Raw genomic sequence first — 13,678 nt, forward strand, 5'->3', positions numbered from 1 at the left:
TGTGTGTGTGTGTGTGTGTGGGGTGTTAATTAGTAACACCAGTGACACCTCACAAAGTAATTGGTCATTAATTGTTTTTAAGAAGTTAAAACGTTACAGAACGAAGCAGCCTGGACGCGTTTTGGGACGTTTTCTTGTTTTTCTGAAAATTGAATTTATTCTGAATTTACCCCGTGTTTTGATTTACGCACACACACACACACACACATATATGTATATATATATATATATATATATATATATATATATACATATATATGTATATATATATGTGGCAGTGATAACGTTTTTTACAATAAAATTATTCTAAATTTGTGGCTATAAATCTTTAACGTTTTGCTCCAAAGTTGCTTTAAAAAGAAACAAAACTAATGATAAATAAAACGAAATGATATTTAACTCACAATATTTAGAGACGAGTTGAATTCTTTAGTGACGTGTGTGATTTCATCGACGCATTTACACCTCGTGCAACATTTAGAAACACTTCAGATACAACTAATATTTAGCTAGAAAAAAAAACCCAACCCAGCAGTAAAAGTAATAGATTTTACCTGTAGACGCACCGCGGTGCCAGGGAGCTGGACTTAACCAGGCCAGGGAACATTGTAGGTAAATATGCATCTGGTGTAAAACAACTAACAACGTTTCATCGCAGAATACGATATTTTTCAGCCTATTTTATTTCTAATAACCAGAATCACAGCAATAAATACAAGGCCGGTCTTAGATATTTTCATTAGACTCCTATTCCACAATGATAATAATACTAATGGTGTATAGTTAGTTTTGATCAATTAAACCGACCTAAGAGACAATCAGTTTTAGTCTAAAGTAAAAGTTACCTTTCAGTTGGATGATCGATCAGTGTCGCTACTACTTTGATCAGTTTATTGATTTTATCGTACAGAATTTGTGTGTACTTCATAATTTTTTACAGCCAGTTTGAATCACTATGTGCGGGCAGATGAGCCTGCAGCCTGTGTGCGTGTGTGTGTGTGTACGCGCGTGTGTGTGTGTGTACAGCTACTCACTGTTTACGGCGTGTCTGTAGCGCTGCTGGCCGCTGAGGAGGCTCTGTCCATTGATCAGGAGTATTGAATCCAGGGCTGGGCTTTGGTTCGGCTGCTGGACACACGGCGGGTCGCGCTGGCACTGAGCGACAGCTGCACTCGGAGTCGGACCGGGGAGATCCGCAAGGAAAAAAGTCTCAGTTAGAGGTGGCGGGCTGTCTGTGCGTGCGTGTGTGTGTGTGGGTGTAGGTGTTTGTGGGCGGGGGCGGGGTGGAGGGGGTGGGGGGCGGAGGGTTGGCCGACGGTCGCGCGCAAAGCAGCGGAGTGAATGCGGCGAGCCGGACGGAGCCTGGAGGTGGACGGAGGATGCGCGTCTGCGGGGAAGTGGTGGCCGGGAGGGACTTTGACAACACCGGCGGTGGGGTCTGTCCTGGAGCCGCGGACCCTTCTGTCGGACCGCAGCGCGCGCACACACACTTGATGTTTTCACGCAATCTGGACGTTGTTTTTCTTCCGTCCTCCCCTCGACGCCTTTGTCCGCCTCGTAGCTCAAAACGCGTCTTCGGGGCACAAGTCTTCCGTCCTCTGGACTCACTGCCTCATCCTCGGAGGAGAGAGAGAGGAAGAGAGGGAGAGAGAGAAAGGCGCAAAAAACACGGCGAGGGAAACGCTCGAGCACGGAGCCCCGGGAGAACCCGAGCGAAACGCAAACCGGAGCGAAGCGCGGACGGCGGCGTCTCTGAGTCCCAGTAGTAGCGGGATTTAAAACGGCGCGGAGGACCCGGGTTGTAATCGGAGTGTGTCACTCTCAATCTTTCCCGTGCCAGCGGGCGCACGGACTGATAGAGGGAGGAGAGAAGGGAGGAGGGACAAAGGGAGAGGGGAGGGAGGGAGGAGAGGGGGCGTCAAGAAACTGGTCTGACCCACAGAAGCGTTTGTGGGACGGATCCGGTTAAGAGGACGAATAAAATCATATAGAGTTGCCCAACAAAACTTCTCTTTTTTTCCTTGTTGTGCGTAAGCTATGGCAGCTGGCGATGGCTCGTGGCCCGTGAGATCAAACTGTTCTTCTCGATGCTTCAAAAGAAAACAAAACAAAAAGAGACAAAAAAACAAACAAAACAAAAAAACAAAAACAAAAACTAAACACCCCCAGTCTGTGTTTTGACTTGATGCTGCCTCCCCGGGTCGTCGACGGCCGTAATCACCCCCTGAGTCCCACCTGACCGGAATCTGCTTCCATAAAGTCCGATCCTGCGCTCGGAATGTTACAGGACTTACCCCCCCACACACACACACACACACACACACGCACTCGTCATTATCATCCACCCGAGCTGAAGTCCACGCACTGATACATGTTAATAAGTAGCCTAATAATAAGCCAAGGATGAGCTCTCCACCCTCCCTGGTTCTCTCCCCCCCGTCCCCACGACGGTCGGTGCCCCGGGTCAGCGCAACCGCGGCGCCCTGGGATCCCTGTTAATGATAAACCCGGGACCTGACAGACAGGTGCCACTGCCAGGTGACTATTAGATAAGGAAGCCGTCGAGGGTCAAATGGCCCCTGACAAGCGGGATGGTTTCCGAATGCAAAACGACTTTCCCACTGAACATGTCAGAAGTCAGGTGCGAGACTCCGAGTTTGTTTTTTCTCCACAAGTGTGTGTGTGTGTGTGTGTGTGTGTTTCCTGTTTTGCGGGTGTTGTTTTGCGCAGAGACTCCTCGGCTGATGTTTCACCATAAATAAACTGAAGCTGAAGCTGCAGGTGGAAAAAATCAGATCATTTCAGCCGCTAAGGAGCTGCGGTTCTTTCCGGACGTGTGTTGATTCGCGGCGTTCCTCGCTTGTTACTAACATGAACTTGCGCTGGAGCCCGATGGGAGAAGATTGTCCGTTTATTTAAGTAGAAATCAGACACAACGCAGTGCGATGGACCTCGCGTTTCTAATGTCCCTCTAGTCTCGGTGGAATTACCCAGGCTCGCAGTTTGCACGTACCGATGCAGCTGCGGCCTTTACGGGAAACTGCAACCAGGGAATCTCGCATCCACATTTTAGCAAGACCATGCACAGCCCACCCGAATTGAGCAACAGAAATGAAGCCGCAGGTTTGCAACATCTGCAACACTCTTATTGTGCGTAAAATGCTTCCAAGTGTGTGTGTGTGTGTGTGTGTGTGTTTTCATGGAGCGTTGGGTTGGTATGACAGGAACCGCGGCGGGCGCCAGTGAGAAGATTTTTTTTGGGGGGGGGGGGTTACTGCTCGTTCCTGGCCTCTGGATGGGATGAGCGCGCCAGAGCCCCATGTCTGTGTGTGTGTGTGTGTGTGTGTGTGTGTGTGTGTGTGTGTGTGTGTGTGTGTGTGTGTGTGTGTGTGTGTGTGTGTGTGTGTGTGTGCGTGTGTGTGTGTGTGTCTAGCTTTCCAGGACAGAGACAGGCCTGCTCCGTGCAGTGTTGTGCTCTCGATCAGTAGCAGGTAGCGTTTTCTTTTTGCCTGTTTGTTTTCATCTTGTGTGAGATTCAAAGCAAAGCAACGCGACTCAAAACCACCGAACCTTTCCGGAGACCACATGCGGTTCGCCAGGACTGAAAGCGGACCGGTCTTGACGGGAACCCGAGCTGCTCCTCAATGAGAGAAACGCTCCGGTTGTCCAGGTCTATGAAGGCTGACTCTCTTCCACCCCGCATTTCCACTCACACTTAAGGCGTCGGCCTCCCCATCGCCACCAAAACCCCCCAAGAACAGTCAGCGTAAAACACCGCACCTTTCACTCACCTCCGTGTCTGTTTTGTTCGGTCTTTTAAATGAAGCCCGCTCGGCGGCGTCGGGACGCCCGGCGGCCGGACCCGGACCGTGGCCGCGGGCCAGGCCTCTGCTTCCGGGGAAGAGTCGCAGGCCCGGCGACGGCTGCGCGGCCGAGTGCGCGCCGGGGAGCGAGGGATGGACAGAAACAGCTTATTAAAGAATTTTCTTGCGCGGTGAAATGAACGGGTGGGGATTCGGCCTCGGCGGCATTTTACAAGCCTCCGCGGAGCTCTTGCAGTTTATTTGAATTTCGTCGTGGAGGACTCATTAGAGGTTGAAAACGGGAGCGTTCACATCCATTTAAAGCTTTATTTCTGAGCAGGCAGGCTGTTAAAGCCAACGTGTCTGCGGTCTTTTGGGGGGATAAGGCTGATATTAAGCTCCCAACTTTCCCCCTCGGTCGAGGAGAAGAACGCGCTTTAATCTTGGGGTTATTTTATGTTTACAGCACAGTCCGCCATTAGCTTTAGATTAACCGGACTCTGGGGAACTTGATGAACTTTTCCCGGCGGATTCCCATGAATATCTCGTTTCGTGGTCGCTTCGCAATGTCCCTTTAAAATCCCCTAAAATTCGAGGAGCATCGCGCGCGCGGTGGCGTTTCTCTCTGCCTTTACTTTTAATCGATTTCCGCCAAATCCAACTCAATTCAGGGAAAGACTGTTGGGGATCGAACAGTGAATCACTGCAGGCGGCAGGTGTGAAGTTCATCGGCCGACAGGCCACCAATTAATAGGTAGACAAGTCAAGACACGGCTGCAGGCGGAGTCCGGGTTGGACTTGATGTCGTCGAGTTAAATTTGTCTTTCTCCAGCGGGGAGAGGTCGTGCGGGGAAGAGCGCTGGACTGGGTTCATTCACGGGGACCCAGTCCTGTCAACCGGCCGCGCCGAGCGCATTTGCCCTCATCATGCAAAGACATCCGGCCGCGGCGGGCGTCGTGAATTATTGAAGCCCGGCGGGGAGTCGCTCGCCCGCGGATCCTCTCCGCCGCGTCACGTACACGACTCGCTTCCCTCCGTGTCTATTCTTTTCCATGTCTCGGGCACCTGGGAATCTCGGAGCGAGTCCGAACAAGCGTGAAATCCGCCACCGTGTCGCGAAGCGGGATGAAATATTGATCCCTGAAATAGCCCCGGTGGAAAACAAATTCAGGGGATCGGGGTGAATAATTGATTCGATTCTGCCTCCTCGAAAACCGTGTAAAACATGGTGGTGATTGGAGAGTAAAGTGGGGCAACACAAATACTGAGGACTGTAAATCCCCCGTGTGTGCGTGTGTGTGTGTGTGTGTGTGTGTGTGTGTGTGTGCGCCGATCATCTTCTCTCAGCACCACCTACCTACTATCCCTACCACACACACACCTCAAAAAAAAAAAAAAAGGAGAGAAAGAAGAATAACAGGCTTTTATTTTATCTCCCTTTGTAGCGAGTCATCCTGTGATTCTAAGCAGAGCAGAGCTCCGGCACAAAACTCATTTCAAATTCAAGAAGTCAGCGGAATAATTGAGAGAAGGATGCATCTGGCCTGGATCAAGCAGAAAGAAGACATTAATAAATAAGCCGAGCTGGTTTCAGCCTTGCGTTTACACCACGGACGCACATTGGCGCAAACTCAACCGGTTCCCCTCTTCCTTTGATTCAACAGTTGACTTTTACACCTTTATCTCGACCACAGGCTCCTTTCACTGGCACCGGTCCCGTGTCACGTCCATCCTCCGCTCGGCTTTTCATCGGCCGCCGCAGGTCCCGACGCTGGGCCTGTTTCGTTTCGGTTTTTTTGTTTTTATTATTTTTATTATTCCGTGTGTTTCGTTTTGCTCGGTTTTGTTTCCCTCAGCCGTCGCCCCCCAAGTGCGGGACCGAGGAGCGTCGTTTGTGCGAACAGCGCGGCTGTGTGGCGAAGAGGACACGGCGGAGAGAGAGAGAGAGAGAGAGAGGAAAGGAAAAAGGGAGGAAGACAGACAGAGAGAGGAGAAACGGGGAGGACGAGGCCAGGACGAGTCTGGAGCCAGCGGCATCCCTGTGTCTCGGGATGACTCACCGCCGCCCTCCTCCAGCAGAGTGACGGATGGGCCGCGTTCCACGATGTTCCTGGACAGTGGCTGGATGCGGATTTGCAGAATGTCGTTCAAACTGTTACGCACTCGTCTCCCGCAGAGCCAATCAGACGCAAGATTTGACAGACAAATGGGAGAAGAAGAAAGAGGTCAGGGGGCCGGAAACCCGCTAAACGTTATTCTATTATACAGTAATGCAACTTTAAACATGTCAATACAAAGGGGACTTTTAAAAAATACAAACTGGTTTTAATCCGGTTGTTAATTGTAGGAAAGTGCGGGGGACAACTTCCCAATAGAAAACCACTATTTTCGTGCTATTGTCGGTGCCTGTTTTTCAGGGGGAACGATTCACGTTTTAATTTGCTAATAAATGCTACCAGCCCCCCCAATGACATGACATGATCCCAGACCCGGATCCTCAGAGCCAACGGTCGCCTGGGAGGTTTTTACAGATCCGAGGCGCAGAGAGACGCGGGGCAGCCGCACTGAGCCCGCGGCGTCCTGTCTTTCACCTCTCCCACACAGAGAAAAGAGTTTCCCGCCGGTGTCGGGAGGAAATCCCCTCGGACGGGGAAAAGGCCACGACGTGGAGCAAAGTCACTCGTGGCCGAAATACTTAAACTGCAGACAGGAACCAAAAAAAAAAAAAAAAAAAAACAGCCCCCAAAACAACCCAAACCCTCTGACCCGAGGACGGAAATGGAGATGTGAGACAAACCTAAAATATTTGGTAAAAAAAAGACAAATGTCAAGAGACACATTTGACATTATGAGGGCGTTTTATCGTTGAACTAAGATCATGATTAAAAACAACAAAATCCGACTGAATTAGTAGATTAGCAGATAGATTTTCATTACTACTACTACTACATTAATAATAATGAAAATGATGATGATAATAATAATAATATATTAAAAAGGCATTAATTTAAAAATTGATTTTTAAATTATTAAAAAGGCAAATTTGTTAATTTTAGACAAACTATTCTTATTCTTATTATCATCATCATCATCATCATTATTAATATAATTATTATTATCATTATCATGATAATAATAATTATCGTTATCATCATTATTATTATTATCATCATTATTAATATTATCGTTATTATTATCACTATTATTATTATTATTGCTATTATTATCATTAGTACTATTATCGTTATTATTATTATTATTATCATCATAATTGTTGTTATTGTTATTATTATCATTATTAATATAATTATTATTATTATCATCATAATTATTATTACCGTTATTATTATTATCGTCATTATCGATATTATCGTCATTATCGATATAATCGTCATTATCGCAGAATTCTGCTGCCACGGAGGCAAACCTTTTTTAATTCCTGCGTTTTCCAGTTTCCCGCCGAGCGAAGCGGCCATGGCCAGAATCAGCTCTAATTGGAAACGAAAGTAACTAACGGATAACGAGCAACAGGCGTGTGACACAAAGCAGACGATTAAACAAAAAGCCTGAGCAAAAATAAATGCACATGTGGCAGAACAGCTCCGTCAGATCCTTGGTCGTCGTTCGCCTGATTGGAGCGAATCAAGGGGAACGACGACGTCGAGCTCGGAGCCTGTGGACTCGCTTATTTCAGCATTTTCTTCTCCCTCTCCCTCTCCCTCTCTTATCCGCTAACGCACAGGTTTAAGGGGCCGTTTGACTTTTCTCCAGCACCGAATGTGTGATTCACACGGGCGTTATTCTGCCCTGGCGCGGCGCTAATACTCCTCCGGCTGGAGGAGGCGAGAGGGGCCGAAGCGGCCCAAATGGCTTGTTTTTAAAGGATGTATCTCGTTTCCGTCAGGGATTAATTTGTCTTCTGCCGCGCTTTCAACCCGTTTCCAAATTGCTTCCATGCAGAGGTCACGACTCACGAGTCCATTATTGCTCCTTCACACCATTTTTCACTCGGCGAAGCCTCGGAGGCTGGAGACCAACGCCAGCTTTAACCTGTGCAAAGTCACAGCTCATCTTACCTGCTCAAAGACTCAGGACGAAACCGTAACAACCACAACAACAACAACAATAGTAATAATAATAATAATAATAATAATAATAATAATAAGAAGAAGAAGAATGATAATCATAATAATAATAATAATAACGACAACAACAACAACCACAACAACAATAATAGGAATAATAATAATGGTACTAATAATAATAATAATGATAATAATGATAACAATGATAATTATATATTTGTGCTTGTGTTGGTTTCTGTATCGTTATTATTACGTCATTTCTTTTAATTTTGTGAATAGGAATTAATAGGCCACAATGAGCTCAACATCCTTGTAGGTCTATGACTGAAAAATATCAATAAATATTTAGGTCTTTGTGGAATATATCAAACCCAATGTAAGTTGTTGACCTGGCACACGTTTGATTTTTTTAAGTTCCAATTTCTGATGAGACGCAATTTATAAAAGGTTGAAAAGTCCTAACTAAAGGCTTTGTTAATGGCTAATAAAGGATTTATTTTTTAAAGATAATTTATCAGCCATTATCAATAAAAAAAACCCTCTGGTTGCCAGGTTATGATTTATCCCTTACGGCCACTTATCTTGCGGAAAAGAGCGGCAGAGGATATGGACCAAAATCCAGTAATTAAAAACGTATTAAACATTTACTGATACAGTACAAAGATTTATTATCGCATTGTGACCAGATAGAAAAGGAAAAACTCCGGCCCAAAGGAGTTTTCACAACCTGGCGACCCCAAAATTTGTTCTTGTTGCTGGATCAAAACTCATGAAAAAAAGTATAAAAAAATGGACAGAAACACTTCGTCACGGAGGCCATTTTTTCCACATTTCATCCTTTTTTTCCCACCGTTATTATTAGACAACAATTGGTAAACCGGACAGCAAAGGGAAAAAAAATTCCAATCAAAGGCTGATTTGCTTTGTTACTTTTTAGAGACACAAATGTGCAGGGAACCTGAATCACAGACTTGGCAATAAGAGGCTGACCCTGAAAGTCCCAAACAAACCCCGGAGGTTTCATTTTCCTGAGCAAGCTGCGTCTATGGGAGACAGCGGCCATAACGTCCTCATGCCCTATCTCAGCCCCTCGACGTCTGAGCCCTGATATGCAACACATCGGATTGTTTTCCCTTCTGGTAAAAGCCGTGGCCCTCGCTGGCAGCCCACACAGCCCTTTTTCCTCCCAATAAGTTCTTACCTGAAATCAAATCCGCACGCTTAACGAGGAGGGAGCGAGTTGGAGGGAGAAAAGCAGTTGTGAGCGTCAGCACTCTGCACTATGTCATTGGGCACAAGTATTTGACAGTTGGAATTATCTGTAAATACTTCATTAAACTGCGTATGAGTTCCCCTCTTGTGCTCATGGTCCACTTCTGGTAAGATCTACAAATGATAACATAAACACTCTGAAAAAAACAAGAAAAAGAAATTCAATTCTCATTTGAAAAGAATTGGGGAAGGAGGGAGGGAGAGGGGGAGGCCGGGAGAATGTGATTGGGGAGCAACAAAACAGCGGAGGTCTGTGTAATGAGGTTTGGAAAGTGTGCTCGGTGTTTTGGGGCCAGGGTTTACTTGACCTGCCAGAGGGATTGTCTTCCAAACGGCCCCCGTGCCAGACACCGAGCTGTGCTGCCCAGGCATTCGCAACCAGCCTCTACCTGCGTTGTATTAAATCTGTTCAGAAATGTGGAAATCTGAGTTTCCCGGAGTGCCCCAGACGGACGGGGTCAGCTCATCAAAAAACGGTGGGTCTAATTCGTCTTGCAACCTGGCCCCTAATAATCAGCCAAGGTGAAATAAAACGGAGCGCTCGCTCTCTGCCAGTCAGCTGTTTATAGCATGAAATCTTTCCTTGATGGATGCTTGTTTCTCTTCTCAGACTACAGCATCTAAATTAAGCCGACTAACAGGCAGGACAGAATTTAGAGCGGCGCTCAGACGAGCTTGCCAGTAAAATAAAACGCTCCCTGGCCCTCGGATCACTTGGGCCGCACTGACACACCGTAAGGCCACTCCAAAATCAACTCCATTCCCCTTCTGCTGGTCGCCCTGCTCTGAGGCTGACACAATCACCGCGGCAAACACTCCCCACGTCAAGCTGTCTGTACTAATAACCAGGCAGCCGGCCTCTCATGCCTCCTGTCAAGAGCACGCTGCTGTTTGGAGGAAATTGAAACTGAGAGAGAGGAGAGAGTGAAAATGGGAAGCGAGGAGGAGGGCGCAGAGGGAGATGGTGCGCTTTTTCGCAAAGGGAGGTCGCAGGTGACGCCGTCGCCAGCTGAAGCGAGACAAAAGTCCTGCCCGAGAGCTTAGAGTCCACTCTGCTGAGGCCGAGAGCCCGGACAAGAGGGGAGCGTGCCGAAAGACACGCACACGCACACAAGCACACGCACACAGATCCTACCATGAAGCTGGTGCCCTCAGGTTTCCGGAAACGCGACGTCCGCAGTCGGCGTCGGAGTCACAAACTTCCCGAACGTCTCAGCGCTGGTCGGCAACTCTCCAGCCGCTGGGACGCAGACGAGCGGACGGCCTTGTGGGTAAACAAGGGTGCGGGACAGTGGATGGTTTCACTTCGCAGGTCCCCCCCTGGGTGGGCGGAGTCCGTGCATTCAAAGTAAATGTCAATCATTGACTGTCAACCCCAATGAGGAAGCTTTTGTCTCCCAAAGTAAATCCCTTTAATTTCTCTGAAGGGAGTCAATGATTGAAAACATGCATTGAGGGACACCCGCATTGGCTCGTCGAGCGTTCGGTGTGTGTGTGTGTGTGTGTGTGTGTGTCTTGGCGGATTCCTGAGTGGCTGTCAGAGCGATAATGATCTGGCCGGCTGTGTGGAGGCTGCGGGGTCAGAGGTGACCTCACCGCTGTGGTCTTGTGTTTGTTATTGCTATGCTGCCCTTGGACGGGTTAACATAGCACACACTGCATCAGCTGGTCTGTGCACTTCCTCTGGCACACACACACACACACACACACACACACACGAGTAGGCAGACGCTGCTCAGTCACCCGGCCCGTGCGAGGCGTCTGAGGGCCACTTCCACATGTGTTGATGGGCCCTGAGTGAACTAATCTAAACTGGTGAAATGTTATCCCGCTACGGGGAGGACGGAAGCCCAAGTGGCCCCAGTCCACTACTGCTCTCTTTATCCCCTAATGTGCGGGAGATCTAGATACGCGTGTTGCCGCGGAGCTCAGGCCACTTAAAGCGGCGGGGGTTCCAAGGGACACTGGTATCTTTCATTTCCACACAGCACCGTGGTTTGAGGTGATAGGCATTTTCTGGTGGCAGGAAATGTATCTATTTGTGATTCTCTTTAATATTTTGCACAAGATTTCCCGAGGACAGCGCAAGATTTATTGAAGAAATCTCAAGTTCCGCGGGAGCTCCAACCGGATTTAGTGGAGAAAAAAAGGCTGTATAAAGCCACTGGTGTCTCCGGGAGGAGCTGCGCGAAGTCTGATAAATGCCCTCCAGTGATGTCGCTTGAGTCAGCATCGGCTGGGTCTGACGACCGGGGGGCAGAACGTCCGGCTTCCATTCTGATCCTCTTGTTTAAAACAAACAAACAAACCAAAAACCCCCAAATCTGTCCACCCGGAGTCGGACAGTTTTACAGGACCGCCATGAGAAATCAGTAGAGTTCTCTTCAAACCGCCTGAAACCTACTGTTCCCACCACAGAACCAAACACGGAACAGTTTCCGTTTAAATTTCCCCTCCAGTAAGAAAATGCCTAAACCTGGTCTGAAATGAATCCAGTCTTTGAACTTACAATGATTCTTTAAAGTTAGAATAATTCAAATTACAATAACCATCACACTGCATGACAGCATCATATATGTTTCCTGTATTTGCTTTTTTTTTTTTTTAAACTGAAGAATAGGATGTTTACACTCATTATGTTGAAAACCAAGGTGCTCTGCGTTTCTGGCTGCACCATTATATCAAACGGAAATGAAGACGAGTTTTGCATCGTGCACGTTTTTCTGACGTGCTATCGAACGTATTTGGTACCTGCCGGAGACTTTGAGACCTTTGCTAAAATCAAAACGACATTTCGATGAGTTTGAATGATGTTTGACTGCGCGGCGCGAGACTGTAAGGAGGTTAATGAGGAGAACGGAGTTATGCCGAGAAGAAAGTCGACCCTAAAAACAAACCGCCTGATTAGCGGCCGCGACAAATTCGCAAAGAACGCTGGTAACTTCGGGATTTATTGTGCCACACGCAGACATAACACGTTCACAAGAGCAAATGCATTAGACAGCATTAAAAACTCAGACCTCCGAAACACAGGCTCAGCAGAGCAAGGGTTATGTGGAAATGCGTAGAGGAAAAAAATAAACAATCGAAAGAAATAGTCCTCACAAGCTTGACATGTTTATCTCGTGCGATCTCTCACGTGATAAAGTCCTACGGACGTGGGATTTTCAGATAATTCCTGTGAAATTCAAGCCATCACCAGCTGAAACATTCACTTCTCATGTAATACTGCTTGTGAAACAGCTTCAGCGTGACCAGTAAAACAGCGGTTTCCCATGTGATCAGTTCACACGTGGGCTCGTGTGTGTTTTTAAAACACTTTACACAGGAAAACCAGTATTTCACATGCTTTTTTTTTCGTAGGGGGAAAATAAAGAGCAGCGGGAGAGTAAAGTATAAATAGCAAAAATTTTTAAACATAACAGCTGAGTATTTGAGTCAGACTTTAGTAAATGGCTCATTTTATTCTTACCTATTGAGTTAGATAAACTTCAACCAGTGATAATCATTTCAGGGCTTTTGCCATGTGGACGGTCCTCAAAAGTCAGTCCCAGGCCTTTCGGGACTTGACATATTTTAATTGACGGGCCTTACCCCTCTGATAGTTTCGTGGTGTAACCTCCGTACAAATGCAATAGCGGCCACATTAGCAGTTGTGCTGAGTGTAGCCGCGCCAGCAGAGGTATGCTAATGGAGTCAGAAGATATTTCTGTGTGCGTCACAGGTCTCCTCTGAGTATGGTGGTCGGCTGCCCACCCACCTCCTCAATTCTCATACTTCAAACACTCGACAAAGACCCACTAATACGGAACATATTGGGGGATGGAGGGCCAGAGCCCCGGACATGTACGAGAGACAAAGCGCGAGGGAGAGAAAGACGAAGAGGGTATCCACTTAATCAGCCATTATTTGGAGACCGGGGAGGTTTGAAATCAACATGTCGGGGAACCGGGGCCAGGCCCTATGGCTTTATAACTGCTGTACAAATAATCACAGCACAGATACCGGATATGGATCAGTCCTGCTCAGCGCCTGCCTTTCTCTCCCTCACATCCTTCCCTCCATCCCCGTCCTTGGGTGTTTGTGTCCCAGCAACTCATTCTTTTTCTGAGGTGCTACGGCACCTGCCTGCTTTCCTCTGTACTTCTCTTTGCTGCCTTTGCACACGACAAACTGACGACCTCATTGCCTCAAGAAAGGGGATAGTAGACGTGTGCATGCGTGGATTTGGATGCGTCGTTGCATAAATGTCTGCACGCTCTTGTACACACATGCATATGCAGATGCATGCCGGCGTTTGTGTGTGTGGTGTTTTGCTGTGAAATGAAATCAAATGGGAATCATAAGCGAGGTGAACATGACTGATGGAGCTGCTCGGAGGGAACAGAAGCATTAGTGTGTATGGCAAGTGGTCTGGTTTGGCACATCGGGTGTGTGCGTGTGTGTGTGTGTGTGTGTGAGGGGGTGGTAATAGAGGAATGGGAACGACATGGCAGATGAGGGGAATGGTGGGATGG

The sequence above is a fragment of the Xiphias gladius genome, chromosome 16 (genome assembly GCF_016859285.1).
Source record: "Xiphias gladius isolate SHS-SW01 ecotype Sanya breed wild chromosome 16, ASM1685928v1, whole genome shotgun sequence".
Classification (NCBI taxonomy): domain Eukaryota; kingdom Metazoa; phylum Chordata; class Actinopteri; order Istiophoriformes; family Xiphiidae; genus Xiphias; species Xiphias gladius.